We start from the raw sequence: 21,793 nt of genomic DNA, 5'->3' as shown, positions 1-21,793 counted from the left end.
CAAAGACACTCTGCCCTCTCTCCCACACACACACACACACACACACACACTCACACCTCTTCTCCTCTGCGCTCCATCTCTTTTCTGCTCGCTCACACACGCACAGAGTAACGGCACAATCTGTGATCACTGGAGCTGTTTGAGCCAGATATGGTCTCTTGGGGATTTACACACACAAACAGGTGCACACACATGCAGAAATATGCACGCATACACACAAACCTACACGCGCCGTCTCGTGAGATCCCCGTCTTTCTCTTAAAATGTGCACACACACACACACGTGGTGGAATACACACACAAACAGACACAAAATAGGGCAAGCAGAGAGATTTTGACACACTTCTAAACACACACACAGAGAGCCTGAGGGCAGGGTTTGAAATGAGAGGCAGCGTTTTAAAGAGCTCGCTGAATTCCACCTGTGATTAGTGTGGCTGCAGGGCTGATGGATCACGGCGGACACATTTCACTCGTTCGCTGCTTATCTCTCTTTCCCTCCCTCGTTTTTTTTCCTCCTCTCTCTTTTCCTTTCTCTACCGCTCCTTCCCTCCCTTTTTTCCTCTCCGTCTCGCTCTCTCTCATCCTAGCTCAGATTTTTCACTTTTCTTCTCTCCTCCTCGCTTTAAATCCTCTCTGCTTGCATCGACATCTACACTAATGCCCCCTCTTTCTATGTATTTTCTTTCGCCATCTCTCTCCCTCTCTGAGTGTGCCAGCAGGGAATGACCTAGCAGCTGGGTCCTCTGGAACAGACCAATAAAATACTAAATATCTCCCTGCACATCACCCACACACAGACACAATGCCCCCCTCTTCCCTGGACCATCTGCACGCCAAACCATCCGTCCCTCCCCCCTGACACTCAAGACCCTTGTGAGCTGTAAACAATAGCCAGATATGACGGAGAAACGCTCTTGTTGTATCAACCGCTCTGAACCACCACCCTGATAGATGACAGACAGTTACATCAGACAGTATTTAGCCATTTCTTAATGATAATCATGTTGAAGGTCTACCTTATGCCACTTCTAAGTAGCATTTTTTAAATGTTTAAGAGTCAGTAAATTTGTGTATGACTTGCTATCATTAAATTGTCATTATCTGCTGTCTGAAATAATTAATTCTGATTGGTTATCCAGTGGTCAAACATTTGTAAGCTGCTCTTAAACCTCTTCCTGCGAGTCAGTGCCACGGTGTAGCTAAATGAGAAGGTTCTTGTGATAACATGTCCCACAAATATGTAATTACTTGTCGTTTTTACCTTGATTATATATTTAAACAGAAACGTGACATGGTATTTTTAAATCCAATTGAGAAGTCAGCCAGCTTCAAGCATTTAGGCCTACATGCTCATTTTTGTTCCAATTGATCAGATTATTTCAGGTCTACATCACCCCTTTCATTCAAATTGAGATCAATTGGATTGATTGAGGTGTTTACATGAAGATTGAGCCATCAATCTGATTACTATTAGGGTGCATATAGCTATTGAGCTTTGGTACTCATGTGCATGATGCAGGTTCGAGTCTGTCTGTCATCATTTGCCAATTCTGTTTCCTTCTTTTGTCTATCCGTTTTCCATGGCCGCTATAAACAAAAGCTGCAAAAATGCCCAAAATCGCACTCAGAGACCTCCACCGTGGGCACGAATCAGCAAACTTCATCGCTTCTGTTTCTAAGACTCCATGCCCACCTCTCTCCGTGTTTTTTTTTCCTCTATCTCAGCCTCTCTTTCTGTAATGACCTCCCTGAGGTCCAGTATCGCAGCTCTCTCTCTATTTCCAAGAGGTGAGGGAGGTTCTGCGAACGCACACCTAGCGTAATGAGCTCTCCCTGGACACCCAGAATACAAAAAGCCCCTGATATGCTCTGAGAATCTCCCCGGACCACCTTGGATCCAGATCGTCCTGGCTCCCGCTCGGAGCTCAGGGCCTGCTGCGGGTTCACTCTAAATACCCTGGGTCGAGGGAGGGAGACCCCTGGGTGGCTTGCTATTCTAGGACTGGGTTGTGTGTGTGTGTGTTTATGTCTAGGAGGGTGAATGAGATAGGTGTGAGAAAGTGTGTGGTTGGTGTGAAAGGTGTGTTTATGAGGGATCAAATCTTGGCGTGTGAGAAAGGGGGGCAGTTAGATTCAATAGAATCTCTTTAACCTTCTTTGAGGGCCCCCAACCTCCCTAAGAGCCCCTCTAACTGCCCTTAACTGCCCGATTCCTCAGAGAAAAGGGAGAGACGCCCGCCAGCCGACCTCAAAAACACACACCCCCTCATCGCACCTCGTACACACACACATTTTTACACTCTAAATGGAACATAAACCCTACAGAGTAAAGCATGTAAGCTGTGATACAGCTTTTCCTTTCACACACACACACACACACACACAGTTTATGGCTACTGTTCAGTAAGAGTCGTAAGTGTGTGTTTGGAACCACAGCCAGCGCGTCAAATTTGTGGCAGTAAAGCAAAGCCACTCCTTTTTATATTTGCCCTTCAAAAAAAGACATAAATAATGGCCTGCGTGTGTGTGTGTGCTCCCTTGAGGTGCGCATCCTGTGCTGAACACACACGGCGAGAGAAGGAGAGATGGAGAGAAGATGAGCACAGAGCAAAATGAAGGAAGAGCAGGGAAAAAAAACAGAGGTGGGGAGAGGAATGAGAGGGTTCACACACACACACATACACACACGTGTGCACACACACACTCCCTCTGCGTGCAACTGCGGTGTAAATGTCATCATGTACACAGTTTATCCTCTGTGTGAGCGAGAGGTGCAGATGAAGGGAGAGAGCGAGAGAGAGGAGCGAGTGAGCCCACTGCAGAGAGGTAGACGGGAGCACACAGTCTCTTCTTCTGTTTGTTCATTAGTATTCCAGCGTTCACTCCTTCAGATCCGTCCTCACGCCGCTTTTAGCGTCAGCACGGGAAAACACACATACACACAAACACGTACACCAGCATTAGAAAGAAAGTAGCTATGTTCAATGCGTTTCGCCCATCCACCAAATCATCTCAACCTCGTCTTTACAAAAATGACACAATAAACCCTACTTGCTGATTATGGAAATAAGTTTGCCCAGGCTAATTACATCATGTAACATGCTAAAGTCAAGATGTTTTAAGGCACGGTCATTTGTACAATCACTTAAATAAAAAGATATTAGAGTTGGGGACTTGTGTGCATCAGTCTCATCTCAAAAAATACAGAAGTCTGCGTTCAGTGTTTTTTTTTAATAGTCTTCACTATTTAAAATAATCTGCATCTCTTGACTCTTAACATAATTTTGATGATTATTTAATATTATTGCTAAAATTAATAATGGATTTTTTTAGACATCACTGCATTTAAACATTACCAGAATTAGTGATATCTTGACAGCAATAATTGCAAAATGAAAAGAAAATTAACATCAAAATTTTAGTTACACCTGCTAAAGTTTACAATCACTTTCTGAAGTTCACCTCCATAGCCATTTACCGATTTGTGGAAAGTCCCAGACATTACCGAAGCTGTATAGAGCTCAGTATTTTGTTTTCTACTTTTTTTAAGATGATTTATTGATTATACGGTCTTTGTGAGAAAGCCTAATGGGCCCTATCTTTCAATCTGATCTAAACTGGAACTGGTTTCAGTATGGCTCTTTAGGTCTCTGAGGGTCTAGTGTTGACTAAAGATTTTAAATGTATTTCTGTCTAATGATTTTTATTGTGTATTGTTTGTTTAACACTGATAAAGTTTTGGAAGAAGCCTGAAAGAACTTACAAAGTGAAGTAAGTAGCATCTGAATTATGAGTGTTTGCCATTTCAACTGAATTACATTAAAACTTTTAAGAATTACATTTTATGATTAATTTTCATCTAAGGACAAGCCATTTTAAGGGAAACATCATTTACCCACTCAGGAGGGAAGAAAATGACTAAAAAAAATCTAATATTTTTCACTCAACTGTTGCTTGCTTAATGGCATAAGTGCCTGCGTGGCGAAAGCCTGAAGGTGACTGCTGGTTCATTTCGAGTCGTTTCAGTATGTTTGTAAGAGCAGTGGCGATAAAGCGTTTGTCCTTTTATGCAGAGTTGCTCTGAAAAGCCCCCAGGCTTAATGTCCATTTAATTTCTTCTGTCTGTTTTTTAAGCAGGCGTTATGAAACATCAGGTATCTGCGAATTTGGATAGGTTTGGTCTTGAGTTATCTGCAATCCAAAAACACGGTAACCACACTGACACTCCCACATGGTTTCACCGTGTTTAGCTGAACCACAATCAACAAATAGGTAGTTTTCATTATTTCAAAAGGACACCTGTCTTAGGGTTGGGCCGAGTTAAAACATTTGCGCTGCTGAAGCAAAATATGTGGATTCATACGGAGCATTAGCGAGATATTGCTTCAGATTTGAGCACTGCATGCTGTGGCTGTCTCAGTTTAGCCGGTGCACTATTTGTCAGTCTGTTGTAGGTGTAGTGTATTATAGTGATTCTGCTGTGGATAGGGTGGTATTATTGGATGGATCTCCACGGTAACGGGGCGGGTGAAACTCAATCGGAGTCTCTCCATGTCGCTCCCTTAGATGGCCACCCGCTGATCCTGACCTTCTGGATGTTTTTCCCTCTCCTTTTCTCTCTCTCTCTCTCCCCCTCCCGCTCTCTCAGCTCCATCTTCTGTTTTCTGTATTCATTTATCTATCTTTCTAGTTGTGATGGATACAGGAGTGCCTACATGTTCCTATACTGTTATTTTTGGCTTATGTTGTCATTGCGCTGCCACTTTAAAACACAATGACAAGAGCAAATGAATGGCGTCTATCCACTTTGTAGAACCTGCATATGTGTATTGTGTGTGTATAAAGCCATAGATGATAACACTTATGCAAGTGGGGGGCCTGGCTAAGGCAAGATAATAGGAGATTATGTTTATGATGTACTCTGAATATTAACTGCCTCATAACTGACTCATTCCTTCTCTCTATGGAAGATTCGGTATTTATTGCTGTATCCTCCAGAACAGTCGGAATCAGCATGGCCTCGCACCCTGGCCAGGCATAAATATTTAAGGCATAAAAGAACAGTAAAAATCGCAAGTGGCAAGCAGAGAGACAAAGAGAGAGAGAGAAAACAAAAAGGACCAGTGACAGACACTTGAGGCACCCCATTTCAAACCGTCTCCCTTTCTGTGTATGTGCACGTGTGTGTATGTGTGTCCAGCATTTTGTACTGAGGTAATAACTCTCACCGGGGATCTGCAGGGCCCAGCAGAGTTCAGGCAGGGGTCCATTACACCTTTCACACACACACACACACACAGAATCCAGCAGGCCTGCATTATTTGTATCAAACAACCGGTATGTTTTGCCTCTGACGCACAAGTACAGACACACTCCTATTGCACAGCACCAGCAATGAAAACAGACCCTTCTACCATGATTCCTGCTCAAGATCTCTCCAGCAGGAAGTATGAGCTATGAGCCGTCCCCAGGGACGCAGGAAAGAGAAAGAGAGAGGCCAGAAGCCTGACACTGCCTGGCCAAGATCTATGCTCAAACACACTCTCTTGCCTCTTTTTTCCCTTTCACCACCCTCTTTTGTCTTCCTCTGCTTTTATTTTCAGTTTCTTTCTCTACTCGAAATAAAGAGTAGTTGGTTACATTGAACACACTCCTATCCACTTTGTGCAGAGAAATGCCATTTCCTCTGCTTTATTATTCTCTTTCCCCCTCTGTGGGAGGCTGGGAGGAAAGTTTGCTTTGAAGAGAGAGGGTTTAACATGTGCGCTAATAAATAGCTGGTTTGCCCCTGGGCAAGATTGCAAGAGCTCAGTTCTCTCTTTCCATATAGTCTCCAGCATTTTCAGTGACTACAACTTATAACCTCCATTTCAGAAGGAAAAGGATAGAGGAATGTGTTTTTCCTCGATATGTCCTGACAGACCTGATTTTACTTTACAATTTCAACTCTCTAAAGAGACTGGTTGATATTCTCCCCATCCATAAACTTTTGTAATTCCCTCTGGGTGTCCAAGCAGTGTTTTGTTTTGTTCCTTCCTTTCTTTTTTTCATGAGAAAGGAAAGTTCATCCCTATAACCGATACTCTTGCAAGGCTTCAGTGTGCTTTTGTTTAGTTTCTACTATCAGTTAACACTATATTTACTTTTAAGAACTTGGCAGAGACTTTAGTTAAGTAACTTATTTTACATTTTCCTGAATTTCAAGATTCTGTAATAAAGTCACCAATCTGTATTAGCTAGACTTAAAAAAGTGTTTATTATTTTTTTTTTTTTAGAATTTTACAGAATACATTTTCAGCTGTCATTCCAATTTTAGTTTACATTTTAGTCATTTTGCACTGTGCTTTGTCATTAATATTTTAGTTTATTATTATTTCTGTTCAGCTTTGATTTATTGTTAGCTTCATTTAAGTCATTCAAATTATATTTCGTATTTGTAATTTAAGTTTTTCTTTTTGTATTTAATATTTAAACAATTTTACGCTATAGTTGCTACTGTAGTAACAACACTACTATATAAGTACATCTCTGTTTCATAGTTGTTGTTCATTGTCGCCTGTTAATGCGGTTTGATGAAGCACGCTGCCCGTAAGTCAGAGGGCATGATTAAATGTGCCAATTCTTTTAACACCTTATTTTTTGTAATTAATTGTAGTAAATGAAGGTGTTAAACTGACAGCCCCAAAAACGAGTTTTTCTCCAATTTTTTTCTAGGGCAATGCCTTGCAATAAAGGACATGCACGGTGCTGCCTCAAAGCAAGATTGCCTTGTAAGTCAGACATACAGGAATGTTACTGTGATTCATGCTGAAATCCTGACCCGTCTCGCCTTCACTAAACGAGCAGAGCCGTTGAGCACGGATGACCCTTCACGCCTTCCTACAATTCCCAGAAATCAATGCTCGGATGGAGCTTCCATTACCATTATTGATGGCTGAGACGGTGGCAGTGACTGCTGCCAATGCGAGAGGCCGCAGTGATGTGTAGCTGAGGAGCTAAGAGGCCGTCTTTGTCTCGCTGTCTTTGTCTGTCTCTGTTTTTCCCCATCCCATTCTCTCTTTCTTGCTATCCTTATATTTCTTTCCATATATACTGTTTCCTCTGGAGTGTGAACGGAGCTCTTTTGTAATAAAAGTCATCTGTAAGCCACCACACAGACACACTCTCTCTCTCTCTCCCTCTCACACTCACACACACACACACATCTGAGCACTTGGTCTACACACAGCTGCATGTTCACCTGAGGCAGCTGCAGTCCGTTTCTCAGTCTTAAAGCACTCCAGAACTCAAACTCTACATTGTCACTTGTTAGTGGTATAGACAGAGAGAATGAGAGAGAGGAGATGGCGAGAGAGTGGAAAGAAACGTCCTTGTATTTCTGTCACTCTCTGAAACCACCAGGGAGCTGGGGAATGAAACGATGCAGCCGAGCAGAGAGCCCTGAGAGGCTGCCGCCCGCCTAGCATCACCGCTAACACCGCGACCAGCATCACCACTACCAATTAGCCTGAGCCCACACAGGGAGAGAGAGAGAGAAACCGGCTGATTTGTTTGTTCCAAAGCACAAGCTCTCTCCACGGCTGTGGTTCGTTTGAGAGACTCGGCTGTGAAAATGAATTGCCAAATTAAAGATCTTTACAAATGCAACAAAAAAAAAAAACAAAGCACGCTTAAGAAATGTCAACCTAACAATTGCCTTTGGAGAGCTTTGTTTCAGCTAATTGGGAGGGAGAGGGGTGAGAAGAGGGGCTCACATCCTTAGAATGAAATTAAATTAGGTTTAAATCGGCTGAATCTGTGTTCACCCTTTTCGGTTACAGCTTCCAATTACCCGAAACAAACACAGAGGTGCATAACCGTGACAAATGACTTCAAAACTGGAAAACTGGTCTTGCAACAAATGCAAAGTCACAGGAAGGTTTGAAAAAAAAAGTGATGACAACTGGCTGCTAAGAATTAGGGAGCAAATACTCACTGAGTGGGAATGTCCTCAGCTGTGTGACATCACTGCTTGTCCACCTGTAGGAGACCGGGAAAAAGAAACAGAAAGGAAAGTGTTTTAAAGCCACATTTGGTCACGAAACAGAAGCAAAACTGAGGTAAACTGTCCTAAATTACACTTAATAATAAGCTTCGGCCTCAAGGGGAAAAGTCAACGGCAACAGGTTTCAGAGCTGCGGCTGGAGTAATATAGTGTGTTTACACCCAACCTTTGGCTGCCAATAGTTTTAATGTAAGAAAAACACTAGCATAAGTACACAAAGACACTGACAACCACTTTTCACATGCCCACACAAGTAAAGTGAAAACACATGAATGTGTGAATGCTCATACACGCACCCGGTTCCGTCTTTTTTCCTGCTAAACCTGTTGGAATTACAGTAAGGCTTTAAAACCCTGGGTGTGTGGGACGTTTTTTCCAAGCACACATGCTGTCTTGTGCAGAAAACCAGCCTGCTCCAGTTTTCTCACAGCATTTGTGTTCGTTTCTGAATGTGTGTGTGTGTGCGCTTAAGAATTATCAGGAACATCACAGCGGTGAGACACAAAGGTGAAACAGACACACAAATCAGATTCGGTTTCCAATCTCCAGAATCTGCACAGATAACAAGTTGCGCATACACACACTGCTCTGAAACAAACACCACATGCACAATGAGGAAAAAATACTAAAACAAATTACTACCACAAACGAACAGCAGACGCACTCCGAGTAATCTGTGGCTGGGCAGTTAGTTCCTCTTTTTAGTTTTTTAAAACATTTCCATCTGGGCAGAGTTAGATGTCTGGAACAGTTTACCACTGTTTGCTACACACTGAGCCAGGCTGTGACTGACAGCATCCGCACGTCAATCAAAATCCGACTCATCCTTCTATGGTGGAGGCGCTCCATCGCCGCAGTGGCCAAGGACACGTGCGGCATTAGAGCTGATGTCACTGGGGAGTTCAGCCATAATGACAGCTTGGAGAGACGAAGTCTGAGATAATGGCGAGCGCGCTGGTGGGGTTGATCATTTCCTACACGATATGTTCGGCCTAATCATTACCACAATAACACTGCGCTACTGCCAAAGAAGGCCGGAATTCATGCATAGTGGCTCAAAGCTCGCTCAGTGAGCTCTCCCCAAACATCTTCATCCATCCTGAGGACCAGCTAATCAAAAACGTCTTGACGCTACATTTTTTTTATTGACTTGCCTAGGGGAAGGAATTTAGATGAAATGATAACGCACCCCCTTCAGATAGACTGCAAACTGTGCGCAGCTGTGAGGATGGTGTGTGAGGAGAAAAGACGGGAGGGGAGGGTTTTTTCTTTTTTTTTTTTTTCCTTTTTGTTCTTTCTGCTCCAGGTTGATACTTCCTGTCGGAGGAGCCGGTCCTTTAGGGAGCACCTTGCCACGACTGCAGACGTTTAGCTCCAACCCTTCAGAGAAACACAGGCAAGTCCCGACAATCTATCTCCCGTGGAATCGTCTCACCCGTCCAGTTTCAGGAAACTGATCCCTAAATAGAAGTGATTCATCTTTTTTCATACAATATGAGCACACACAGCACAAAGAGACTTCTCTTTCCTTTTCTCTCGCTTTCTCATCTCTTTCTTGCTCTCTCTCCCTCTCTTTGCTCTGTATGATTCAGTGTGGCTGCAGGGCAGAGTCTTTTATCGCTGTATTATGCCCAGCTGAAAGCTGACAAAATGGAATCTGTGTGTGAGTTCTGTGACTGGGAAAAAAACAGCCTTGGACCAGATCTCTTTCTCTCTTGTTGATAATCTTATTCTTTCATCATTAGGCCGATTGCGGTTTATCCAGAAGAAGGGATAGGGGAAAAAAAGATAAATACAGAGGGGAAAAAAGGACATGGCCATCCAGAGGGCAAAAAAAACCCCTTGTACCTGGAAACACTTCCTTAAAAATGGCCACCAGACAATTAGCTCCATCTGAGAGAGAGGAGGGGTGTGCTATAACTTAAACTGCCCACACTGGAGGTCATCACTCACACGCTAATGGAAGAGCCGTGCTACACACACACACAAAGAGTTGCTCTCTCTAACACAAGGACACAGCAATCGTCTTTGAACGGATTGCTAAACACTGCAGTAATTTGGCTTTACATTTGTGGCAAAAGTTCATCTGCGCAGAACACAGCAACTCGTGACAATAAGGCCAAATTAATATTCAACCCATTTCCTATCCACGATTTCCTTCACCTTTGAAGTCTGGTGGAAATGAAGACCAGATGGAAGCAAAAGGAAGAACAAGAGCGAGCGAAAGAGAGAGAGAAAAAACACTCATGTGTCTCCACATGAAATGGAGCGCTTTTTAAACAAAGGTAAAACATGTGGGAAAGTTTCTGAAGCTCTGCAGTCATCGCCAAACACGGCAGGAACAGAAAACATGTTTTAGGCACTCCCAGATAAGAAAACAAACAAACTAATGGGAAAATGATCAGAGGCTTTACTTTAGGTTAGCCTTTAAGTGAAATCCTGTAAAATGCATGTGAAACGCAAAGCCTTACAAGAGCTTTCGAGAACACGCACTTGAAATATTTGTTCGCACGTCAGTCCATGGCATCTCATGCATGTCATGTTCTAAAACAGCTCGATGATAGTTAAGAATTCTCACACGCACACTTTTAATTGTCTCCATGATGATACTTCAAAAGTTGTAAGTGCACAGTGTTAGAGGAAATATGAGGGGAAATGGGTAATGTAAGGTGTTTCATCCTGTTCTTAATATCATCTGTTGACTCCTCAAGCATCATATAGCCAAATGTGCAATTCATGCTGAGAAACCAAAGAACTTGCCAAGAACGGTGAGTAGTTTTCACTTCCCAGAACTAACAAAAGACTTATATAAAAAGTGTACTGATGCTTGTGAAGGCAACATATGGTATTATGAAACAAAGTAATTATTTGTGGAAATTCAGTTGTATTGTGGAATCTAGCTGTAAATGTATTTTAATCATTTATTAAATGATGCATTTATTCTCTTTTTTTTTATGAAAAATAAACTTACAAATCATACCTTCTGCACATTTTGCAAGTGGTATGTAAACATGAGCAGAACTGTACAATACTAAATCTAACACTTCAGATTCTAGTAAACCACAAAGAGAAAGTGAGAGAAAGTGCAATTTTTCTAAACTTCATTTTAAAATCTTTAAAGCCACTTTATATCACACCAAGTATATACAGGCACAATACCATTGTTTCAAAAAACAAAGATAACAGCCTTACATGTGACCATATTATTTGAACAACATGTACCCTAATTGAGGGCCCTGAACAATAACACTGGCAGTCAAAAGAAGCCGATCACAGATTAAACGCTGTCCGCGAATTAAGTTAAGCGTTAAAGAACGCAAAGCAGCAGAATACCGTGTAATCAAACAGGCCTTGAGATTTCTCTGCGTGAAGGTCAATCCCGCTGCCTATGCAGCTGTCACGCCTTCCTCTCAAACACACGCACACATACGAACAAACACACTGACACACACAAACCAACCAGATAGTCATCTATCATCCCTAAGCTCAACACACCCAACGTGAAAGCTCTCGCCATCAACCTGACATCAATCCAGTGAAGCAGCAACAATGACAAAAAAGGCCTGCCTTTTAAAACAAATATAAAATACATGTTTCCAACAAATATTACAGTATATTAGGGGGCATGATGATCTGAAGTATGCAGAGGAAGGAGATTGCGGTTGTTGTTCTGGTGAATCTTGTCATCATTTACTCAACCTCATGTTACTTCAAAGCTATGTGACATATTCTTCTGTGGAGCCATATTCTGAGAAATAAGTGTAGCCAATGCCAGTGGGCACCAATATTGTTTGGTTCCCAATGTTCTTCAGAAAAGAAATTCAGTCATACAGGTTTGGAACAACACAAGGGTGGACTATCCCTTGAGCTATAGGCAGGTGTAATCTGGGGTGGTTGAGTTGTTGTGTTGGGGTCAATGGTTATGGATGTGTGTTGAGGTATGGTGTTGAGATATTACAAACGGCAATTTGAGCTGTTGTGTTGGGTCATATAGTGGTCTGTTGGATGTGTAGTGTTGGGTTAGGGTGGAGTTGGGATGTTCAGTCAAGCAGTGTGTTGAGCTGTAGTGTGGGTTGTGGTAGTGGCTTAAACTGTTGTGTTAGGTCATGGTGTTTTGCTAAATGCATAGTGTAAGCTTGTAGTGGGTGTTTTAGGTTTTTTGATGAAGTGGTGAACTGAGCGTGTTGTGGAGGGCATTAATTGGGTGTGGAGTTGAGATGAATTGTTAAGTTATGGTGTTGTGTTGAGCTATGGTGCTTGGATGCTTAGTCAAGTGTCGTGCTGAGTCATCTGGTGGAGTTGATTTGTCGTTCTGAGATTGTGTGAGTGATAGCTTTGAGTTGTGGTGGTGTGTTGAGCGTGTTGTTGGGATGTTCTGTCAAGTGGTATATTGAACTGTTATTTTGGGTCACCTGGTGATGTGTTGAGCTTAAGTGTTTAGGTGGGGGTGGGTGTTGAGTTTCAGTATTAGGTCATCATGTGGTGGTCTACTGAGTGTGCAGTTTTGGGGTATTGTGGTGAGTAAAGCATTGTTTTGCAATGTTCAGTCAAGTGCCATGTTGAAGTATTGGATCATCTGGTGGTACATTGGGCAATGGTGGAGAGTTAGGCTATAGCATTGTGGGTTATGTTGGTGCACTGAGCACTGTGTCGGGATGTTCTGTCAAGTGGCATGTTGAAGTACTGGGTTGGATCATCTGGTGGTGTCTTGGGCCTGCAATGAGCTAAAGTGTATGTGGTTATTGTGGTTGACTGAGCATTGTATTGAGATGTTCAGCCAAAGAGGCATATTGACGTGTAGTGTTGGGCCTGTAACATGGCTTGTGATAGTATGTTGAGAGCTAGCTTTGGGCTGTGCATTGGTTTGTTGAGCTACGTTATTTGAATGCTCAAAAAAAGTGGCGTGTTGAGCTGCACTCTTGGGGTGTGGTGGTGTTTTGAGCTGTAACATTGAAGTCAAGGTGATGGCTGAATAGATGACTGAAGGAAGTGAAGATGAGCTCTAGACTGAATGCATTGTTTTCATGAAAGATGCTGTTGCTCCTGCTGCACGCTTAAATTAGCTGGCAGTGTTTGGATTACACCAGGGAGCTCTCACACAGGATTTATTCTAGCCTGCAGGAGCAAAGGATATTTCCATCTCTACACACACAAACACACATAGATGCACAGTCACCCGTACGCATGTGCACACACGCACACACACTAACACACACTCAGATAAAACCCTAAGAGCCCAAAACAAGGCTTTCGGTTACAGAGGCGCTCGCACACATACACCGTGGTCAAATAAGGCTGCACTGCTCACTCTACCATTCATTTCATCCTTCGCCCTAGAATGCGTCCATATGATCCTTTGCCATCAGAACAAACATACAGATGCACTTCCACGCAATCATACACACACTAACACTCAAAGGACTCAACAAGAGGCTCTTCATGGCCCCCGGATCTGGCTTCTTCTAGTGCTATTGCCAAGTTTACTGACTGCTCATATTACAGACGGGTTTCACAGCTTTCTACCCATCTAACAGAGATAATACAGAGAGATAGAAACTGAGAGAAAGAGAGAGCACATGCAGCGTTTTTCCTCTCATTTCGAGTGTCATGTGAAACAACCGAACCACAGACTGTTTCACTGAACAATCTGATGACACAAACACTCTTTTGCTACCTAAACAACCTGTAGTCCTTAACCTTATCTCTTCAACTGATTGCATTATTTAAACAAAGAATCACCCGTCCGTTCCAACCTTAAACAAAGCAGCCTCAGCCTAATTTCTAATGACCGAGACAGACGCCCCCCTCGAAACACACACGCACACACATTTGTTGCGGGTCGGCGAGCATGAGGCCTGCTGAAGCGCCTAATCCCGCGTCTGTAGACTCCAGGAACACACCATGATGCACCTTCACGCGATGGCAGATTAGAACCCTTAATCCAGCTCTCTCAATCTGGAGATCTTTTTATAAAACCTCACGGCTAATCCAGCAGTGGTTTGTTTACTGTTCAAGACCTAGTTAAAACCAGGCTAGATTATTTCACTTAAAAAGAAAGAAAGAAAAAAATAAAATAAACGTACATGTGTCATGTCAGAGTTAAATGCTGGTGTCCTCCACTAAACCGCCCTACTAACCATGTTAATGTCTTAAGAGATTAAATAAAAAGCTTATGTAAAACGTGAGAGCAAGCAAACTTACGCAAAACAAAAATGGCTTCGGTTTCTAGAACACGTCACAGTGTCAGCTGAAACGATTCTATTTTTCAATCCTTTTTCTGTCTCTGTGTCTCCATCTCATCCTTGTCATTTCGTGGGCCTTTCTGCGCAAATTAAAAATTTAGAAATTCTTGCTGTGCTGAGGTGCTCTTTGCCAGCGCAGCTAAAATGAAAAGGCTTTGTGGTGGCAGTGACCAGATTTTAAATGCAGCGAGATCAATAAATAAGAGGGGGCTGCTTGAGCACAATCTCTGAATGTCTTTGAGTGCGTATGTGTGTGCGAGGGTCAAATACTGCATGTCCTGCAGTCAGCTGTCACAGTGCAGTAGATTCTCTCCCATCCCACAGCTCTCACCAAATCCCACCCAGCCTCCCTTCTGCCCTCTCCCACAAGAAGAGCATCATTCCAGCCATTCCTGAAATCATGGCTATTTCTACTCTGGATGCAAATATAGCGATAAGCACTAGAACAAATAGGCCAAACTACTGGCATTTCAAACACGGGCTCCATTATCTCAGCGGGGGGAACGGAGCGCCGCAGTGGCAACCCACGGCACAGGCAACATGACAGTCTCCTGGAGGGCAAACAACACCGGAGACACAACCGGCACAGGGTGGAAAAAACAGCCCTCATCTCTCCAGAATACTCCTCTGCCCGGAATCACTAATGCACTCAAACCCTCATTGAGGAGCTGAGAGAGATAGATAGAAAGAAAAAAGGAGAGGGGGGCTGTAGATGGAAAGCAGAACAACAGGCGCACAGAAAGGTTTCAGAATGACGACCTTCAGGTGTCGAGCACAAGATCGGCCTCGCTGATTAACAGCAGAGGCTGGCGGAAAGATACACATGTATTCTGAACGTGCGCTTCCCGAAGCTTAATTCCTTACTGTGAAGTTCCAGCAAAGAAGATTTTTCTTTCTCAAGTCTCAATATGAAGCCTTTCTTGAGGGAAAAATCAACCCTTTCACCTTGTCTGTGAAAAACAAGCGCTCAGACAGCCCAACAAAAATAACCTTGAGTTTCATCAGGGATATTCTCACATTGAATGATAAACAGAGGCCCGAGGGACGCTGAACCAAAAAGCAGCTAATTGCCTGCCTCTGAAATTCGGCCCCTGTGTCCTCTCTGTGTTTATCTGAAAACAGAGTCAGTTTGGTGTGACCCGCTTCAGCTGCTGGTAGAAAAGCCCATTCATTTAACTGTCCGCAGAAACGCGAATCTCCGGCTCCTCTGCCTCGTTACCACGGACCGGCAGGCTAAAGGTAAAGAAGATCATGTTTGCGACACAATTATCAAGTCTGCCGCGACCGACTTGCGCTTCTGCTGACATAAACAGTTGTCTCCCAAGCGCTAATGTTCACGCTAAACAGCAACCCACATAACCCGCTATTATGTAAGAGCCAACTGTTGAGAGGAAATTCTACAATCAAAGCTGTTTGCTAACGACAAAATAAATCATTAGCCAAGTAAGTCGAGATAGAGATGCACTTATCCATGATACCGTTTATCGTATTGCCAACTGTCATCTCATGAAGCAGCACGGGGAAGAGTATGTGTCAGTATTTACAAGGTGATTTGCCAAGTCGTTATGAGTGCAAGGACGCAACCTGCTCGGAAAACAAATTCACCGCTGACCTTCCAGCATCAAGTATTCAGGGCTGATTCATTTGGCAGTTACTGGCCACACACGTGGCACACCACCGCTTTTATAATCAAGCCTGCGCTTGTGTTTGAGCTCTTTAAATGACAGGTGTTATGATCAGGTGAGAACTTCTCACTGCCTCCGACTTTTATTGGACGGTTAAATCAAACGAGAATCCAGAAACTCCAGGCTGAGCTTTCTGAAGTTCATTGAAATCAATTTTGCCATTAACTGCGCAAAGATTGATGCATGTTTAAAAACCTAAATCAATTGGTACTCGCTGAAGATGCTGCGAATAATGTGTCTCTATCCAGAATGATGCTGAGAAAAGAATCGTGTTTTTCAGCGGTCCACCTTGCTGTGGTTTTTGTGCCAGTGCAAAAACCTATTTAATTTAGATTGAGGCTTCATTTACCAAACATAAACAAGGCATAAGTAATCTTCTGTAAAGGGTGTCGAGTAAGTTGTTAAAGTGAAAGCACAATGTTCACTATAATATCATCTAATCCAATAAGATGTAGAATGAAACCCCATAGAGCCATTTAGACTATGAGACACAGGCAGGGCTGCGTGTTAACTGCTCTCCAGTCATTCGTATGTAACAGCATGAGTGAAACATCCAATAAATTCAAATCATCTTTATATGAACCACACTGATCAGTGCCCGGTTTCATAGGAAGCACGATTATCAACCCAAACTCGTGTGCTTTTGGGATTGCCTGAGCTAAACTTGCATTCGACAGCTTCTGCACTCGAGACCCATTTCTTACAGCCCACATTTTCTCGTAATCAGCTCATTACACCACAATCATTTGTTGTTGTACGCACAACAAAGACAAGCAAACAGAGCTTAAACAAGATCCTTCTAAAGATCCCAAATTAAACTCATTCCTAGATACGAACATCTTCTCACAAGCCTAACCCATATCCTGTCAGGAAAACAACAAACATCCTGGACAGAAACGTGTGGCCGACACTCTAACCCCGAGCAAAGTTCTTTTCTTTTTTTTTTCTGTCTTCACAGCTACAGACATCCAGTGGTCTGGGTGTGCTTGAGAGAGCACAGTGTGAGATCCCTTCAAACCCCAACAGCACAAACAGGCCCTGACAGATTTGCTCTCTCTAATTCGTGGTAAGAAAAACAGCACAAGTGCATAAGAGATCTTCTGTGTGCTTAGAATAAGCACAAACACACACTCTCTCACAAAGAAATAGAAAGAAAAAAAAAAAACATCCAACAATAGTCATTTCTAATGGAAGAAGAGAGTGGGTGAGACTGTTCCGTTTCAATTCACTGATACCACTAATGGCTTCTTAGCGGTTCCATGAAATCAAGCAGCTGTCAAGGCGATGCATCGGGAACAGGGAGGAAGAGGCGGCATTCCCACAAGAGAAAAGCATCGCGTCAGGATGTTTGGCTAAACATCTGCTCCCCTGCTCTCATGGCTTTAGCAGAAGCACATACTCAGACAAAGAGATGGGAGGTGGAAACACTGACTTCTCCATCTGAGGCATTCTGTAAAAACAACAGCCTGCTCCATGCATAATGACTAGGGCACTGGGCTAGATGAGACAGAGCCCTACTGATACAAAACAGACACAGTCCAGCCATTTAACCAGCCTATGGTGAGCCTGGGGGTTTTGCATGGCTGACCACTAATTGTAAAAAGTTCATGACTTGCATAACAGAAACTTTGAAATATGTAACACTTGCGTTTTTAAGGTGGAGAGGACTTTTCATTCACAAACCACTACAAATTTACTATCTTTAGCTACTTTTTTTTACACACCGCGTGTGTACAAGCGCAAATAAAACGCATATGATCTACACAAAAGTACATAATATGCACATTACGATCTAACTAGAACATCTGAAGTCTTCTAAATGAGGAAATGACTATACAGCGAGGCCATAATTATTAACCTCGTGAGCCATAAATTCATGTGACAAACTCAAATATGTCTGAAAGGATCAAACTACGATTCTGGTCATTCGAGGAAGAAGAAAAAAAAAATTGGATGTGAAACCATAGTTCACTGATTCATCAACACAGCACATTCTCGAGAAACGCTTCACGGGAATTACGAAAGGTTTAAAGTAAAAAAAAAAAATCTTAATTTTAGACAAAGAAAAGACAAAAAACAGTTCACCTCACTAAATGACATCATTACGTGCTGATGTCATTCAGTCCACCTGTAAACACCGAATCATTAAACATCGCGTACGATTCTCAAGACCGCATCAAAATGTTTGTTTTTATTCACCCGGAGTCGTTCCGAGCGCAAAACTAACCGAAAAAGAGAGTTTTCCAGCAATGTCAAGCGAGATAACGAATTCGACGCTTCCTTGGCAAAACATCACATTTTACTTAAACTTCACATGACGTCACCGCTACCACATAAGACATTTCTAAACTTTCTGCCTGTAACGACATGTGCAGGTCGAGTCCCGAGAATACGCCGATCCGCCGGTTAAAATTAACCAAGATGGCGTGAGGCTTGTTGTTTAGAGGGCAGAAAAAATGGAGGATATTGTAATATACACAAAGGGATAAATTTCAACAACTCGGCCAGGCGGCAGCTGCTGCTCTTTAAGGAAGCAACAAAGATAAGAGCGACGCGAAGCTCCAACTCAACGCCAGCGACCCGCTCCGTCTGAGCGGGCGATTTCCCCCGTCGAAAACACGAAACCGTGCGCTTTTAACGGCTTTTATCAAAAGGAATTGCAAAGTGAACGCTTTTATCGTGTTGTCTCGATGAAGAGCTGTTAGCTTTTGCCATCATCTGAGAGACGGACATTAAACAGACCAAAGGTAGCGTCAGCTCCTCCAAGTGACTCTCCCGCATCGCCCTTTTCAAATAAGCCCCACAAAATCAAATATAACATTTTTACGTACCCGAACGAACGACGGGGAAGCGCTCGCTCCTTTGAATCGTGTTTGGAAACATTAAGGAGTGTTTACCAACAGTTTACGTTTAAAAACGTAGCAGTTAAAGCGCACGCGAGAGGGCACAAAGGCAGATTCCTATTATGAAGTCACAACCCCCGCGCGCAACATTGTGTCCGCTCGTAAAGTTTTGCGATATTCGGAATATTTCTCTCGATCGGCTTTCCCCGACGACGCCGTTTAAACGCTTTCGACAAGTTTTGCGCTTTTTGCGCTCGAGGGACGCGCGCAGCCGACCTAAAGAAACTATCGAGTTAGCTCGCCCTCGCTAAGAAATCAAGCCAGCCAGCGACACAACATTGATTCGCCAATGAAATAACCGCTCCGGCTCTCGATAAATTCAAAACTTACCCTTAGTTTTGACACTTCGCGTAATTCCGCCTCGATCGGGTTCGAAGTATCACTTCAGGTAACGTTGCTCTTTGTTTTCCTTTTTCGATTCGCTTTTGGAAGAGGCCGGTGTTAGCAGGAGATGATGAAGAAGGGAATTGGGCAGTAATTGAGTCTCGGTGTGTGTGAGTGAGTGAGTGACTGCGTGTGTGAGTGTGTTTTGTGTGTGTGTGTGTGTGTGTGTGTGTGTGTGTTAGTTACGAACGGCAGATTGAAGGAGAGTCCTTTCAAGGTTTATTCTGCCTCACTTCAAGGAATCAAAGTGACGTCAGCGGACAATACTTAAACGATAAAACTTTTATTCGCCGTGAAAAGGCAAAAGTGCGTAAGTGTCCGAATTATGCAGATTGCACGCGGTATTTTTAGCGTCCTTTACTGTTTACAAAACATCTGTCAATGACGAAGAGCCGAGAACGCTGTAAGGCTGTTGTTTTTTTTTAACGCTTTAGGTGGTGTTTTGTTGTGTTATGTCATCTCTCTCTCTCTCTCTCTCTCTCTCTCTCTCTCTCTCTCTCTCTCTCTCTTTCTGATTTCAGAAGTGCAGTCAGTTCTTTGTAGTTATTGATAGTAATAAGCCGTATTTGCATCAAGCCTTAGCGTTGTTTTGAAAACGCCCGGGGTGATTTTTATATATATTTTTTTAATCAAGTTATGTGATCAATTATCAAAATTGGCACACGGCTTATAAAAGTTACAAGGCAGCGTGTGTTAATGAGATTGTGCTTGCAAATGAACGCGAAGACGTTACGCTGTACAATAGCAGTGGAAATCTGATAATATGGCGTCCAGTGAAATGGAAATTTAATTCTAAGATTGGTTACTTGTCATTCAAAAAGCTGTCAGATAAACCGCAAGACAGCGACGCTTGATCAAACTTGATTGCGTTTGTCTCCGGTTACCTCAATAGCTAAATTCGGGGATTATGGATTAACCCGGCTAATCTGACCCTATTTCCCCTCAAATCATCAGGGGAGTGAGACAAGGTGATAATGTTCCGATTTGACAACAGAATTTCCGTAATCCACAAGATAGGGGCATCGTTTGAGCCGATGTCGTTTCGCGGCGAAAAAGAGGAGCTGCCCCCGCGACGCTTCGGGAGGAACAGAAAATAAAAGGCAGAATAATTGGAACTGTTACTTTTAGTATGACGCTCATTGATCTCTCATTTGAATTACACTTGCGGGCAAAGCGAGAGGCGGCAGAATGGCCCTTTGCAGCGGGAGCTGAGCTGGGCACCACGAGGCAGACAGCCATCTGTGCCTAATTGTGTGCTTTTTCTCCCTGCCGCTGCACTCACAATCAGCAACAGGCTGAGGGGGGCCCTCTGACCTAGACTGGGCCAGGGGGGTGGCATGGGGTGAGGGATGAAGGGGGTGGGAGATTATTTCATTGAGCGAGAAAACAACAACAAGGGGGGCGAGGAGGGACACGCTGCCACTCCTTAGAGGGAGAGGGGGTAGCACGAGGAAGAAAGATGAGCAAGAGTGGGGCAACTCTTCGGAGTTTAGCTTCACGCTTCAGATTTTGCGTTAGTTAAGGTTTTACTTTTGTGCCGTAAGCGGAAAGCTGCTTTCCTCGCCGAGACCAGATATTTTCATTTAAAACATTTTAATTGAATTAGATTTTTTAATATAATACGTTTTTATTGTTATTTTATATTTTATTTATTTAGTTTAAACGTATATTTGATACCTTTTTCACCGTTCTGTTTTGTCCTAGTAAGTTGTACTATATTAAAAAAAAAAAAAAAAAAAAATGAGTTTTGGTTAGTTTTTAGGGTTAGGGTAATTTTTTTTGTATAATAGAAACTATTGTTTATATTATAATATGTAGATTTAATTTTTACATTTTACCTTTTCATTTTAGTTTCACCATAATTTTTTTACTAGTTTTGCTTTTCTTTTTATGTGCATCTATTTAACTTTTTTCAGTTAAATACATGAAGTTAAACTATGTTATATATATAATATATATATATATATATATATATATATATATATATATATATTTATGTGTGTGTGTATGTCAATTTTTTATTTGGTTTTAATTTTAGTTTAAAACAACTAGCCTATAATAACCGTAAAATTAAGGGGATATAGACATTATTAATGCTAGAGAGAAAACCAGTGGATGGTTAACATGTTTTTAAACATAACTGTATTTATTGCAAACTGCCAGGCACATTTTAATAATTTAAGCTTACACTGTTGTCAGAAAGTACTAGTGTTATAGTCGTGTAACTACAACTGATGAGCTAATCCCGATTATAATTGGAGACCGTTTGTGACTTTACCGCTAAATACAGCTGCTGTCATTTTAATGTGCGTGTAATGAAACTAAATTTGAAATTGTTCAAAGGAGAACCAGCCACTGGTCTTTTTGAGAGCATCGGAGCGGACAGAGGACACACACAATCATTTACCAATTTATGCATGCATCCATTGATCCTTTCTGACCCCCTCCTCACCTGTAGAGATGAAGCCGGGTGAAAAGGGATGCTTATGGAAGGACACGGACAGGCAGGCAGACCTCCGGGGATCAGTGCTC

The 21,793-nt window shown here is 42.6% G+C and overlaps 1 protein-coding gene across 26 annotated transcripts in view; it reads right to left on the bottom strand.

The window, feature by feature from the left end:
• baz2ba (bromodomain adjacent to zinc finger domain, 2Ba) overlaps positions 1–19,448 on the bottom strand; it is a 75,421-nt gene extending 55,973 nt beyond the window's left edge. For 18 of the 26 annotated variants that reach the window (XM_043241506.1, XM_043241519.1, XM_043241511.1 and 15 more), the window contains exons 1-2: positions 19,208–19,448; positions 7,979–8,022 (exon numbers count right to left, since the gene is read on the bottom strand). The gene's annotated coding sequence lies outside the window, so the exon portion shown is untranslated. Of the gene's footprint in view, positions 1–7,978; positions 8,023–18,805; positions 19,058–19,207 lie in introns of those variants that run through there. The other 8 variants (XM_043241510.1, XM_043241527.1, XM_043241518.1 and 5 more) reach the window with 2 other exon arrangements.
• Positions 19,449–21,793: the final 2,345 nt, after the last annotated feature.

The sequence above is a fragment of the Puntigrus tetrazona genome, chromosome 6 (genome assembly GCF_018831695.1).
Source record: "Puntigrus tetrazona isolate hp1 chromosome 6, ASM1883169v1, whole genome shotgun sequence".
NCBI classification, from domain to species: Eukaryota; Metazoa; Chordata; class Actinopteri; order Cypriniformes; family Cyprinidae; genus Puntigrus; species Puntigrus tetrazona.
This window is presented reverse-complemented; position numbering and strand designations above follow the sequence as displayed.